Below are 15,216 nucleotides of genomic sequence, written 5' to 3' on the forward strand. Positions count from 1 at the left end.
TTACACAAGCTTTGCTAAGTCTGGTTCAGATCTCGACTCTGACACTTACTAGCTGTGGGGCCCTAGTTAATGCATTCCAACTCCACCCATCATCTGTAAAATGGCAATCATGATATTGACCCTTACACAGTTTTAAAACTATTAAATTAAACAATGCTGATCAACGTAATGACTACCACTCTGGCCAGTGTGGCTCAATTGGTTGGAGCATTGTCCCGTAACCAAAGGCTTGTGGGTTCAATTCCCAGTAGGGACACATGCCTAGGTTGCAGGTTTAATCCCTGTTCCAGGTGCAGACGGGAACCAACCGGTCAAGGTTGATGTCTCACATTGATGTTTCTCTTTCTAAGAAATAAAAAATGTCCTCAGATGAGGGTAAAAAAAAAATAATAATGACTACCTCTGACTTTGTACAGAGACTGCCTATTAACATAACATGCACAAAGCATAAGTAAAGGTCTTGACCTCAAGGAACCCATGACTTAGTTGGAAAATCAGCATAACATACATGAAATAAGAGGTGGGTAACACCAGACCCCAGATAACCAGTACTAATTCCAAGGACTACAGATATCCTAGAAGTGAAGAGCCAGCACTCCTCTCTTTAGCCACACTGGAACAACCTGGGGACACTTCCTATTCCCCACTATCCCTGTGACAGTTCTCAGGAAAGCCAGAAAAAAAGAGGTAACCAGGCAGAAGCAGCAAGGACAAAGGTGGCCACCTGCCCAGTCGCACAGCCCAGGAGTTCCAAAGCCCTGTCTGCCTATACAGGCTCCCCTGCTCTGTAACCACATCTTTGGGATAAGGTATCAGATCCTGAAACCTCTTGTCTCAAGAGGGAAAAATAGCTTGAGTGGCTGACCATTATCTAGGGTTTGAGTGCTTTTATCCACAGGATTATCTGAGAACGCAGAATTCCCAGGTCTCCTAGGGCTCATTGCCGACTGACATCTGCCTATTTATAGTCAGGAGAACTCAGGACAGGTCTTCATCTCATGAGGGACCCAGCTGAGCTGTGAGGTCCTTGGTCTCCATGGAACTCCAGAAGGTCTGGAAGTTTCAGGACAACACATTGGAGTCTTATCCTCCTGTTACATTGCGCCCATGGTGGTAGTCCCTAAGATGAGATAGAGGAGAAACTCCTCCAGGGGAGGGCCTTGGTTCTCTGTTTCATACGCCAAGTCCTGCTCTCTGGGGTGGGGAGCTGGACAGCCCTGCAGACAGCCCAGATGCAGCAGAGGAGAGGAGCTCCCTGCAGCCATGGGTGGACTCTCTGCTTACTGGGGGAGAGAACAGGGCTCAGCATAGATCACACAGAAAATGTGACTTCCACTCACAAGGGTCACCAGGAAAATGAAACAGCCACCCCTGAAAGGGGAAAGCAATTTAGAAATCGGCTGTGCCTATCTTCCACCATCTGCGGCTGAGCACGAGTAATTACATGAAGCAGAGACCTGTTGACAAGTTAATCACGATGCTAAAATCTCAAAGGGGTAAGTGGAAAAAGGCCCATCATTAACGTAGAACAGAAAGTCAGCCTGCTGGAAATGCCCAGCTTACAACGGAGATGAAAGAGAAACAGGAAGAACAGTGAGGGGTCTGAAACTTCCCTAGCTCAGAGGGCCTGCAGGGGGAGTTTCCGCTCAGGCTGCTTTTTTTCTTCTTTTCCTGCCCTAAGGACACTGGTTGGTAGGGTGTCCCATATGCAGCTCCAGGCATCCACCACCAGGATGCTGCCCCAGGTGTGAGGCCTCTGAAACTCAGACACTTCAGACACTGAGCTCTGCCTAAAGGGAGTCAAACAGCCTGGCTCAGCAGAGCTTCTAGCAAGACGCATGCAGTGGGCATCATGAGTGTAGATGCCACCTCCAGTTGGCACCCCAGTAGTAGGGTCAGGAGGGCATGAGTTGCAGTGCTACTGGCTGGATACTGAGCTGGAGGAATGAGAAGGGGCTAGAAAAAGCAGCCCACTGTGGGTAATCAAAGCCTGGTCCCTGTGTCCCATCCCAAAACATGCCCTTAAACATTGGCAATGGCTCCCCAATGCCAATTTCTACACAATGAACCCATTAGTATCTTATAGGGTATTTTGCAGCTAAGCCCTATCTTTCCAGTCTCACCTTGCCTCACTCTCCCCAACTCTCCCTCCTCTCCAGCCACAAGAATGTGTCCCCTTTCCCTATACAGCTTAGCCTTCACAAAGCCTGTTCCCTCTCTGCCCTTCCCTCCAGCACAATTTCAATATGTCTGCCAGGGACCAGTTCACCTCTTTACAGTTCCTTTGCATTTTGTTCCTCTAGTGCGTGCATATGGCATTGACAGTGTCTGTTTATCTGACAGGAATGATAGCATCATTAATTGAATAGTAATTGTGTTCTAGGTATCTAGTATGTTAACACTGCATTGAAAGTATCTATTTATCTCTTTAATAATAATATAATGATAACGAAATAATGACGACGAGCATCATTAGTTGAATGCTAACTGTGAAGCACTGGGCTGAATGTTTACGTAGAAAATTTTGACCTTCACACAAGCCCTCATGGCTACCCCAGTAGCAGAGGCAGGCCTCAAACCCAGGAGGGCCTGTGCTGGCAGACAGAGCTCCTCAGTGACAGAGCATCCTGAATGCTCTGGTGAAATCAGCCCTTCAAATACATATTTGTGAAAGGAAGAAATGAGGATATTTAGGGGAACTCGACTCACGTTAATCGCCAGCACCAGCCGAATGTTTATTGTCTACCAGGCTCCATGCTTCACATTTTATTTGCCTTCATTCCATTTCATTTTTGCCAAAATACCTGTGAGAGGGGCACTATTATTACCAGCACTTATCACAGAACCTGACACATAATACAAGCTCAAGTAATACATGTTGAATGAGTTCGTGTCCATGTGATAGATACGGGAACTTAGAAGTAGTATTTGGAACACACAGGGTTGGAAGCAGCACAGTGGGGGCTGGGAAACAGGTATAACCATAGTAGAAAGGCTGGCAAACAGCCATCTCTTCCTTTAACATCAGTCTGGATGAAGGGCAGTGCTCGAGATTTCTAAGTGGGGGATGGGGAGTTTCATGCACGAGGCTTTCTCGGTGGCGTGCATCCAAACTCACACATGGTGAAAATCAGCCCTGGATTCGGAATAGACCCAGTGAGTCACAGGAGTTCTCTGAGTCCAGTCCCCATATTGGCAAAGAAGGTTTGTTTATAGGCTCAGATGCCAATATAGGGAGAAGTAGCGGGTGTGCTGTGAGTGGAGAGTTAGGGCACCTCTGATTAAGTTAGGTCCATTGATGTTACAATAATTAGCACAACTAAGGCCTGATAAAGGGCTCTTGGGTGCTTACTGGCAAGACAGATGATGTAGGGAGTCATCAGTTACCCCACAATTCCTCCACAGGGAGCTTCCGAGAAGTCCAATTAGCAGCCTCGCACTCTCCCCAGTCCCAGACAGCTCTGGATCCCTGGAGAAGCTGTCATCATCTCTCTTCCTCTGGTTTTTACTAGGACCATAATGGTACATTTCTTCACTTACCTGTGGTGATGAAAGAGCGTCAGTGTTCCCATAACGCACAGCCCAGCGAGTGAAACCAGGGCTCCACGCATCACTTCTCATTGCAATGATGCGGCACCAAAAATCCATCCTTCATCATGTGAAAACCCCTCACCATACCACAATATCTCTATTTGCAACAGGCTCTGAGATATTCATGTGATAGATCATGTATTTGCCTGAATCAATATTCGCCTGACACTGGGAAGCCCGCCATTCATCCGTCCTATTGCATTTGATAAAACCATTCTGTGTCGCCCTTACTCAGGCTGACGGGATCACAGGCCCTCTTTCCCTCCTGATGGATGACGTCCAGATGAATGATTGCTTCATAAATTACTATCTTGGGAGCAGAGCCCCCAGAACTCAGTCAAGCCCGCCCAGCAGTTGAGCAGACAGCAAGGAGACATGGCATGAAAGGCAAAGGTTCAAAGAACACCAGCAAAGAAGCACTTAGTCCAATGTTCTAATTTAACAGATGAGGAAACTGAGGGGTAGAGTGGTTACTAACTTCTTCAAGGTCGGACAGTTAATTATGAGTACACTTAGAATCCCACCACTCATGCTATGCCCCAGAGTTGGATTCTTTTTTTTTTTAACTGTCCAGGAAAGATGGAGAGTATTGTTCCCAGCTTGGCTCTGACAAAGAGAGATTTCAATTCACAACCTCTCTACTCAGCACCTAGCAGACCCACTAAAGTGAGTCCACAGGCAGGAATAAAACAGTCTCTGCCCTGGAAAGTCCCGCCTTTGTCCTGCAGTAGAAGAAATCCAGTGACCAAATGAAGTCCCCATAGACTAAACAGAGGTGTACAATGTGCATCACCAGCCTGTATTTACCCCTTCTTCTCTCTCAAACCCTGGAACACACCTGCCTCCTTGAAGAAGCATCCTTGGTGAGCTTTCTCATTGCTTCACAACTCATATCCCTCATGTGCCCTGAGTCACCCAGCCCTTCCAGGTATGTGTCACAGACTGAAAATCTCACACCCAGTCTTCGCCTCTCCCCTTGTACTGCATCCGTGAAAATGCTGTTCTACGTATTCTGCCTCCTCTGCAGCTCTCCTCCACAGGGGCACACTGGGAAATGTTTGGCAACCAGCATTCGCCAAAGAAAACCCCTGATTCGTGGAATTTGCTGATTTCCATACTATAAAACCCCATTATAGAAAATTTCGAGGTACCAGAATGGTGTCGTTGAACTTTGGGAAGAGACACGCAGTTGTGCATTTCTACCACACAGGTCAAAATGAGTGAAAATAACCTGAAATGCATAGATAATGGTCAGATGTGGTAAAATAATTAGGAAGTGATAACTTTTGAATATATATATTGTTTTTAATATAAAATTTTAAATTGTAGATTTATGTCATTTAATTTATAATAAAGTAGTGTTTAAGAATTGTCTAGCAATTTAACAGCCGGCTCTCATGAGCTGGTGTAAGCTGACTCCAGCACACCCTGCTCTCTGTCTTCCTTCCCTGGTTCCCCCACGGCATCTTCAGTTCTGCCCACTTTACCCTTCGCCTGGACTAGTTTAATAACCTCCTAGCCTCTCTTCCTTCCAGCTTCTGCTATCCCCTGCTCCAAACCTCCTAGTTTTATCTTTTTTAAATGTAGCTCTAGTCTCCCTTGCTCATGACTGGCAGCTATCTGATACTTTCAAATTAAGTATAAACTCTTTTTATGAATAGTCAAGGCCCTGTAAAATAAGATCCCCCCAAAACTTGACAGTTTTATCTCCCAGGCAATATGTCAAAGCTCTCTTGGTACTTCAGAGACTGACAGACCTCGGTTTGAAGTTCACCTTTGCCGTTTATTAGTTAGGTGACCTGGGGAAAGTTACTTAACTTCTCTGACCCTTGCTTGGCTTCCTCCTCTGAAAAATGGAAAAATGCATAGAGTTGTTGGGAGGATTAAATAAGATCACACATAATATCCCTAAATTAGTAACCAGTCTATTTTAGACAACCAGTTACAGCAGTGGCATCATTGGCTTCTATTGATGAGCTCACCACATGTGTAAACACTGGTTCCATAACATTTTGTCTCATCATTATTACTCCCATTTTTAAGATAAAGAGAGGTGTGTTCCAGCCACCTCTGCTAAATACAGACTCACATGGCCTAGGCAAATGCTACCCTCTGACCACCCTGTCTGATTTCTCATTTCTCAGTAGTGTTCACCCTCTCCATATCTAAGCTTTCGCTCCTACACTCTGCCACTCAAAAACACATCCATCCAATAAGTAATAAAAAGACACAGAATCTAATTAAAAAGTGGGCAATGGAGTTGAATAGACATTTCTCAAAAAATAAACAAATATACAAATGGTCAAAAAGAATGTGAAGAGATGCTCAACATTATTAGTAGTTAGGAAAATACAAATCAAAACAAAAATGAAATACCATTCATATTCACCAGGATTCTATCATCAAAAGGACACATAATAACAAGGATACGGAGAAATTGGAGCTTTCATTCATTGCTGGTAAGAATTTAATAAGGTGCAACCACTTTGAAAAATAGTTTGGCAGCTTCTCAAAAAATTAACCATACAGATAACATATGACCCAGTAATTTCACTCCTAGGTATTCACCCAAGAGAAATAAATACATGTGTGCACACAAAAACTTATACATGAATGTTCATTGCACCATTACTCATAGTAGCCAAAAAGTGGAAGCAACTCAAATATCTATCAACTGATGGGTAGATACACTGAAAATGGTCTCTCCCTACAATGAATTTATTCTGCCATAAAAAGGAATAAAGTACTGATACATGCTACAATATGAGTAAACCTTGAAAACAATGCTAAGTGAAAGAAGCTAGTCACATAAGACTACATACTGTATAATTCCATCAATATCAAATGTCCAGAATAGGGAAATCTATAGACAGAACATAGATTAGTGGTTGCCTTGAGCAGAGGAGTGGGGAGGAATGGGCACAACTGCTCGATAATGCTGGGGTTTTTGGGGGGTAATAAAAATGTTTTAAACTTAGAATTGTGGCTATGGTTGCACACTCTGTGAGAATAGTAAAAGTCACTCTTTCCTAACCTGGTAGAACAGCAGGTGTCATTATGGGAGTTGACTTCTGCCACAACGAAGTCCAAAAGTTTCAGCACAAGGAGCTCAAGAACCAGAACATCTACCCAAGACTGTTGGTCAAGCTATACAGGTTTCTGGCCAAAAAAATCAACTCCATCTTCAACAAAGTGGTGCTGAAGAGGTTGTTCAAGAGTCACCACAACTGGCTGCCTTGGTCCCTTTCCCAGGTGATCTGGAAGATAGAACTTCCTGGCCAGGAGGAGAAAACCACTGTGGTTGTAGAAACCAAGGGACTCCAACTGATGACATGAGCATCCAGGAGATGCCCAAACTGAACGTGTGTGCACTTCGTGTGAGCAGCTACACCTGGAGTTGTATCCCCAAGGATGGAGACAAAATCCTCACCTTCAACCAGTTGGCCCTGGACTTTCCTGGGGATGGTGACACCATCCTTCTCTCTGGTCCTTATAAGGGCAGAGATGTGTACAGGCATTTCCACAAGGCCCCAGGAACCCCCTCACAGCTACACCAAACCCTACATATTCTTGCAGGGCCAGGAGTTCAATTAGGTGAGGAGCCCACAGGCCAACTGTGCTACAAAACCTAACCCCAGAACCTACCTTGTTATTAAAAATATTTTGGATGCTGCAAAAATTGCTAACCATTGAATTATATACTTGAAATGGGTGAATTTTATAGTACTTGAAGATTTTTTAAAGACGTTTTAAGAAAAGAATATCTTTAAGAAAACAGTCTTATTTATTATTGAATCAAAAAATATATAATACAAATATTTTCTGTCAAGATGGCTTAGGCAGACATGGCTTGCCTCTCTGCACAACTACAACAAAATTATAACTAAAATATAGAACAACCATTGCTCAAAACTGACAGAAATTGAATTGAATGGAAGTCTGACAACTACGGAATTAAGGAAAACACATTCATACAGACTGGTAGGAGGGCTACAGACACGGAATGGGCTAGTCCCACATCCAGGTGTGGTGGATAAAAATTCAGGAGGAATATCTCAGGATCAAGGAGTCCCAGCCCCACATCAGGCCCCCAGCCCAGGGTACCAATACCAGGAAGATAAGTCCCCACAACTTCTGGCTACAAAATCCAGTGGGGATTGAATTGGTGGAAGAAATTGATGGAGCCCCAAGAAGTTTCCCTTAAAGAATCTACACATCGACTCATCTACTCAGACTCACTCCCTCTGAGCTCCAGTGCTGGGGAGGCAGCTTGAGGGCACTAGTGATGTACAGGGGGAGGTTGAGGTGTCTGGCATCAAGGCAGAGGCCATTGTGCCTTTTCTAGGCCCTCCCCCAGCCACAGAGTCAGCAGACTAGTGTCATATGTAAGATTCCATCAATCTGACTAACACTGTTTGACCTGCCTTGGAGATTCCCAGAGACTGCCTCATGCAACTTACTGGCCCACCAAGGCTGCCTTTGCATATTAATGGCTCATACTTCACGACTTCCTAAGTTCTCTCAAACAAGCCAGCAGCTGGCCTCAGTGAGCCTCAGACCTGGAACTAGCAGCCCAGAGTCACAGCTTGGCTTCACCTGGAAATGTCCAAGCCCAGCACAAATAGCAGCCATCTAAGATTGCTTTATAACTCAAGAAGGGTGGCCCCAGGCAGAACATAGTTTGGGGCTGACTTTGACCTGCTTCACCTGGGAAACATGGATAGATACAGATCACATCAGAGCAACACCACCCTGCCCTGCATAGCTGATCCTCCACAGAGGGTGGAGGTTGGTGGTAAATGGTCAAAGCCAATCCTTGCAGCTGACTGGCCTGGATAAATTCCTCCTGTTGATTTCCTAACAGCAACCAAGGTTTAACTATAAGAGGAAGGTGTACTCAGCACACATGAAGGGTACACCTGGAGTACCTAGCTTGGGTAATAGGGGAAGCTGTGTTATTGGGTCCTACAAACACCTACTATATTAGGCCACACTACCAAGACACAAAGTCAAGGCAGCTATACCATAAAAGCAAACACAGGAAGACTGCCAAAATGAAGACATAAAGAAACATGGCCCAGATGGAAAAAACAAATAAAAACTCCAGAAAAAGAACTAAACAAAATGGCTATCAAATGCAGAATTCAAAGCACTGGTTATGAGGATGCTCAAGGAACTTAGTGAGGACCTTAAGAGCATTAAAAAAGCCAGTCTGAAATGAAGGACACACTAATTGAAATAAAGAACAATTTACATGGAACAAGAGTAGAGTGGTTAAAGCTGAGAATCAAATCAATGATTTGAAACATAAGGAAGCAAAAAACAACCAATAAGAACAAGAAAGAAAGATAATTAAAAAATAAGGATAGCGTAAGCAGCCTATGGGACAACATTAAGCAATCCAACATTTGCTTCATAGGGGGGCCAGAAGAAGAAGAAGAGAAAGAGCAAGAAATTGGAAATCTATTTGAATAATAATGAAAAAAAATTGCCTTAATTTCGTGAAGGAAATAGACTTGCAAATCCAGGAAGCAAACAGAGTCCTAACAAGATGAAAGCAAGTCTATGGTATGGGAAAAGTCCCATACCAAGACACATCAGAATTAAAACCCCAAAGGTTAAAGATAAAGAGATGGGAGGGAGGGTGTGGGAGAATGGGTGAGAGGTAAGAGGATTAAGAAGTAAACATACGTAGTAACAGAATAGCCTTGGCAATGTAAAGTACAGTACAGGAAATGGAGTAGCCAAAGAACTTACATGCGTGACCTGTGGACATGAACAAGGGTAGGGGGATGGCCTAAGGGAGTGGGGGGTGCTGAGTAAAGGGGAGCAAAGGGAGAGAAAATCAGGACAACTGTAATAGCATAAAAATAAAATATAACTTAAAAAATAATATAATACATTGGAATAAATTTAGGAATAAATTCAACCAAGGAAAGATCTGTACACTGACAACTATAAGATATTGATGAAAGAAACTGAATAAGATACAAATAAATGGAAACATTCTGTATGCATGGATTGAGAGAATTGATATTGTTATAGTATCCATACTATCCAAAGCAATTTACAGATTCAGTGCAATCCCTACCAAAATTCTAACAACAATTTTTATAGCAACAGAGCAAACAACCTTAAAAATTTGAACAGAACCATAAAAGACTCCAAATAGTCAAAATAATCTTGAGAAAGAACAAAGCTAGAGGCATCACACTTACTGGTTTCAAATTGTATTAAAAATCTAGAGTAATTAAAACAGATACAGAGATCAATGGAACAGAATAGGGATTTTAGAGACAAACCCATGTGCATATGGTCAATTAATTTACCACAAAAGAACCAAGAATACACAAAGTGGAAAGAACAATATTTTTAATAAATGGTGTTGGAAAAACTGGAAAGCCATATGCAAAAGAATAAAACTGGACTTCTGGCCAAGATGAAGGTGTAGGTGGAAATACTGTGCCTCCTCACACAACCAAAATTAAGGACAACAAAGATTTAAGAACAAAAACACAACCAAAACAGACAGAAAATTGAACTGTACAGAAGTCCAACAACCATTCAACCAGACCAGTAAGAGGGGGGAGTTGGCGGCTGGTGGAGAGGGGTCACAGCAGGAAAAGGCAGTGGCAGCCAGACCAGAGAGTGCAGGAGGTGCGGGGCTCACTGTGGTCACACATTTGCGTGCAGATAAACTAGGCAAAAATGGGCAGCAAGACAAACTGCACAGCCCAGAGCCCCATCAATGGAAAATAAAGTCTAAAAGCATCGATTGAAAAGGTGAGACTACCAGCCTCATGGGAGAATTCATTGGAGAGACTCACAGGGTCCTAGAACATACATGAGCCCACCCACCTAAAAACCAGCACCAGAAAGGCCCAATTTGCTTCTGGGAAGTGGCAGAGGGAACTGAAATCTAAGAGAGAACAGAACAAGTGCCATTGCTCCCTCTCTGACCCCCCCCCCCACATACAGCATCACAATCCGGAGACTGGGTTGCCCCACCCTAGTGAACACCTAAGGCTCTGCCACTCATACGTAACAGGCATGACCTGACCAAAAATGGCTCAAACAGAAGAACAAAGCAAAGCCCCAGAGCCAATACTTTTAAGCGACCAACAGATAGCCAACCTATCAGATGCACAGTCCAAAACACTGGTGTTCACACAACTGGTTGATTTTGGTCACAAATTAGATGAAAATTGAAGGCTACACTAAGTGAAATGAAGCAAAATGCACAGGGAACCAATAGTGATGGAAACAAAACTGAGCCTCACATCAATGGAGTGGACAAGAAGGAAGAAAGAAATATCCAACCGAAAAAGAATGAAGAAATAAGAATTCAAAAAAATGAGGAGAGGCTTAGGCACCTCCAGGACATCTTTAAACATTCCAACATCCTAATTATAGGGGTACCAGAAGGGGGAAGAGGAAGAGCAACAAGCAGAAAACTTATTTGAACAAATAGTAAAGGAGAACTTCCCCAATCTGGAAAAGGAAATAGACTTCCAGAAAGTCCAGGAAGCTCAGAGAGCACCAAAGAAGGTGGACCGAAAGAGGAACACATCAAGGCACATCACAATTACATTACGCATGATTAAAATGAAGGAGAGAATCCTAGAAGCAGCAAGAGATAAGGGGACAGTCACCTACAAAGGAGTTCCCATCAGACTGTCAGCTCATTTATCAAGAAACCTTACAGACAAGAAGGGGCTGGAAAGAAGCATTCGAAGTCATGAAATGCAAGGACCTACATCCAAGATTGCTCTACCCAGCAAAGCTTTCATCTACAATGGAAGGACAGATAAGGTGGGCTCCTGACTCCTCCTGGGCTCATTCTGAGCTCTAGGGTACCTTTTGGGAGGAGAGGAGTTGGGTATCAACCTCTTTGCAAGTCAGCTTACCTCTCAGGAGACTCGAAGTGGCCGTATGTACAGGCCTCTCCTTGCAGTGCTTTGCCTTGCACCCAGCGGTGTCTATCACAGCTACTTGGCTGTGAAGCATACCTTCGAGGGTTATGCTGCTCCCGCAGGAGGGGAACCTGGCAGGAATCGTGGGCTAGCATCCCAGCGGCTGTACGGCTCAGAGTCCGCTCCATGTTCCAGCATTTCTAATTGTTGATAGTGCACCTGAATAGGTCTTCCTAGTACACTGTTCAGTTGGTCTTTGACTAAGTTGGTTATACGTCTAAGAATCCAGGGGGCAAAGGAGAGGATGAGGGTGATAGAAACTAAAGGTCCTAAGAGGGGAAGGAGGTAGGGGAAAATTCCGTTGAGTCCACCCCAATGGGGGTGTTCAGAAAGTTCTTTTCTTCTTTTTTCTAAGTCCTCTTGTAACTGTTTTATCTTGTCTCGGACGATGCCTGGTTTGTTGGCATAGAAGCAGCAGTGTTCCTGTAAAGCCAAACAGATACCTCCCTGTTCTGCAGTAAGTAAATCTAGACCTCGTCTGTTTTGAAGGACAACTTCTGCTAGGGAGTCTACTTGGTCTTGGATGTCACTAATGGTACTGGACAGAGCCTGGACATCATCAATTAGTTGTTTAGAGAGCTTTGTGTATGAATGGACTGAGACTCCCAATCCTGCAATCCCTGTGGCAACTGCTCCAGAGACGCCTAATCCAACTAATAAGGGTATGAATGTTAATGCTCTTTTTTGTCGCCCTGCAATATGGTCTAAGCCGAGAATGGGGACAGGCTCGTCTCCGGGGAGAACATCTATATCTGGTGGTAAGGTAGCCAAGACACATAGCCCGGTCCAGTTAGAGGGCAAGGCTGAAAAGGCCAGGTTGTTTCCACAAACGAATATTTGTCCATGACCTGGGCAAAGGGGGTTACTATAATTGGTTATGCTTCTACAACTAGTAAATTCTATAAAGCCGACGGGAATGTCGAAGCTATTATTTTGAGCTATGCCTTGTAAGCACGGGGAGGGTGGAAATATTGTAGGTTTGACTCTAAAAGGTAAACTAGAGTTACATTGTAGCTGTGATTCATTAAGGGTGGATATATTGACAGGAATAGCTAAAGGCATGGGGGTGCCTAGGCTCATACATAACCAGCAATCCTCAGCTAGGTGAGGGTTAGATATGTTAAGAGCTTGATGTGTGGCTATTAAAATGTCAGCAGTCTGGGTATCTAGGTCTACTCCCCGCGGTTTGGGGAAAGCAAGTAATTCAGTGGGGGTGGATACGGTCAGATCAGTGAATTCTTTAGCCACTGCCTTGATTTCTCGAATGAGAATTAAGGCTTCTTGAATGGAGGTTTTTTGGAGAAGGGGTTTTTGGTGGATTGTTGGTGGCTCGGGGTTGTTTAGAATGGGGGCCAGAATATGAGTGGCCACAGGCCATAGGTTTGAGGGTGCATAGGGGGGCGGCCGAAAAGCTGGGAGATCTTTAAGTAAGGGGACAGAAGAGAGAGGAGGCCAGTCAAGGTTATTGTAAGAAGCTGCCTCTTTTTCGAGTTCGGCCTCTTCTGCTGGGTTTAATTGGTCGACATGGTTATTTGAGGAATTACGGGAAGAGTTAGGGGGTTTTTTTAATCTCTTCCTCTATGTTAATAGAAATTGAGGGGGGCCCTCGAAGGGGGCCGAGATTGATTTTTTGAAATTTCTTGTCCCTCTTTACAGAGATTTTGGGCTGAAGGGGCCCTCAAGGGGGACCAGGATTGATTTTTTAGAACTTCTTGTCCCTCTTTACAGAGGCTCTGGACATCCGGAGAATGCCCATGAGTGACTAAGATTTCTTTAATAAGATTAAAATAACTGAAGGCGGTGATAGGGACGGTCTCGGGGCCAGAGACTTGATAATAGTCATTAAGGCAATCTCCGACCCGGTTCCAACACTGCGGGTCAATCGTCCCCTCTTGGGGGAACCAGGGGCACATTTTGAATATAAAGTCAAAAAATAAAACTAAATCCTTTTTCTTAACTCGAGTTCCTCGCACCTTGAGAGTTTGTTTTAATTGACTTATAAAAATATCACTTTGTGAACATGCTTGTCCCATGATTGGGGGCCTTACCTGGCCGAGTTCGCCGTCGAGGGGAGGGGCTCCTGGATCTGTCTCGCGGTCGAGTAGTCGCGGTGATCCAATCTGTGCGGGGAAGTCACTGGCGGGGACGGCGCTTTGTTCCGGCGGCTATCGGGCCCCCACGTTGGGCGCCACTTGCTCCGGCCCGCGGAGCAATCAACTGGGGCTCGACCACCTACCTAGAACAAATGAGTTGGGGGGACAAGAGGCGCGAAGAATGGCAGCAAGACAAAAGATTCTGATCAAGCTGCAAACTTTATTTTTCCGAACTGGGTATATATATGGGGGGGGGGGAGAGGAAGGAGATTAGGTTGCTTGCTATTGGCTAGCTTGAGACAAAGAAGGGCCCGCTTATTGATTACTTGGGTGCAACTGGTACTCGTGCACACCTCATGTACCTGTAGCTGATTGGCTTGTGGAACACGTGCACGCCTCATGTACCTGTAGCTGATTGGCTTGTGGAACACATGCACGCCTCATGTACCTGTAGCCGATTGGCTTGTGGAGCGCACAGGTTCCTGTAATCAATGCAATGTTTTTAGCTAGAAGCCAGGTGTAAGGTTCCCAACAATTTCCTGCCATTTGTACAATATGGATGGACTTGGGGGCATTATGCTAAGTGAAATAAACCAGACAGAGAAAGACAAATATTGCATAGAATCAGTTGTACGTGGAATGTTTTAAAAAAGCAAACACATCAAACTCATGGAAACAGGGTACAGAAGTAGTTGCCAGGGGCTCAGTGATGGGGGCAGAAGGGGGCAGGGAAGGGAGAGGTTGGTAACAGGACACAAACTTTCACTACAAGATGAAAAAAGTCTGAGGATCTAAGTGAAAACATGGTGACTATAGCTGACAACACTGTGTCACATAATTGAAACCCGCTAAGAGATTACAACTTGAAAGTTCTCACTATAAAAATATATAAAAATAAAAAGATAAGTACGTAGGTAAGAGCTCTATTATTAACTAGATGGTTGGACTCCTTTCACAATGTGAGAGAATCACCACTTTAAATATCCTACAATTTTATTTGCCAATTATACCTCAATAAAGGTGAAAAAATACCTTGAAACAAAGGTGCGGCCATCAAAGATTATTGCAAAGGCTGGCCCTTGCCTAGTGCCCACCTTCTACTCCTAGCTGACCACAGTTGCTTCCTCTTCTGAAGCCCTTTATTCACCAGATGTTGTTTCCTCTCTCATGTCCTGTATTTTGCTTTCTACACTAGTTATTTATGTCCCATTTTTATCGATTAGACTAAAAAGCTTCAAATTTTGTGAAGGTGTAAGATGCAGCAGATTCTACAACATTCCTGCAACATCACTCGCACTTGTATTTTACTTTTTTTTTTTACACAGGAAAGAAAATAATGGTGTTTCAGTTCACACAGGAAGTAGCCATGCCCAACCTGGATCTAATCATGGAAAGTGTGTTGCACACAGGAATGTCATCCAGCACAGTGGACATGTTTGTGGGGGTGGGTAGCTAGTGTACCTCTAATTGGGTAAAATCTACTGCAGCGCAATTACTGAGATTTACAAACTGGGTCTCCCCACCGTGGCCCCTGGCTCAGTGCCTACCTTAGGTAGGAA

The 15,216-nt window shown here is 44.2% G+C and overlaps 1 pseudogene; it reads left to right on the top strand.

Moving 5' to 3' along the window:
* Positions 1-6,648: 6,648 nt before the first annotated feature.
* LOC119043103 (ribosomal protein L18-like) lies at positions 6,649-7,185 on the top strand (annotated as a pseudogene).
* The last annotated feature ends 8,031 nt before the right edge of the window (positions 7,186-15,216 follow it).

The sequence above is a fragment of the Artibeus jamaicensis genome, unplaced genomic scaffold (assembly GCF_021234435.1).
Source record: "Artibeus jamaicensis isolate MK-2021 breed Jamaican fruit bat unplaced genomic scaffold, CSHL_Jam_final contig_3142, whole genome shotgun sequence".
NCBI classification, from domain to species: Eukaryota; Metazoa; Chordata; class Mammalia; order Chiroptera; family Phyllostomidae; genus Artibeus; species Artibeus jamaicensis.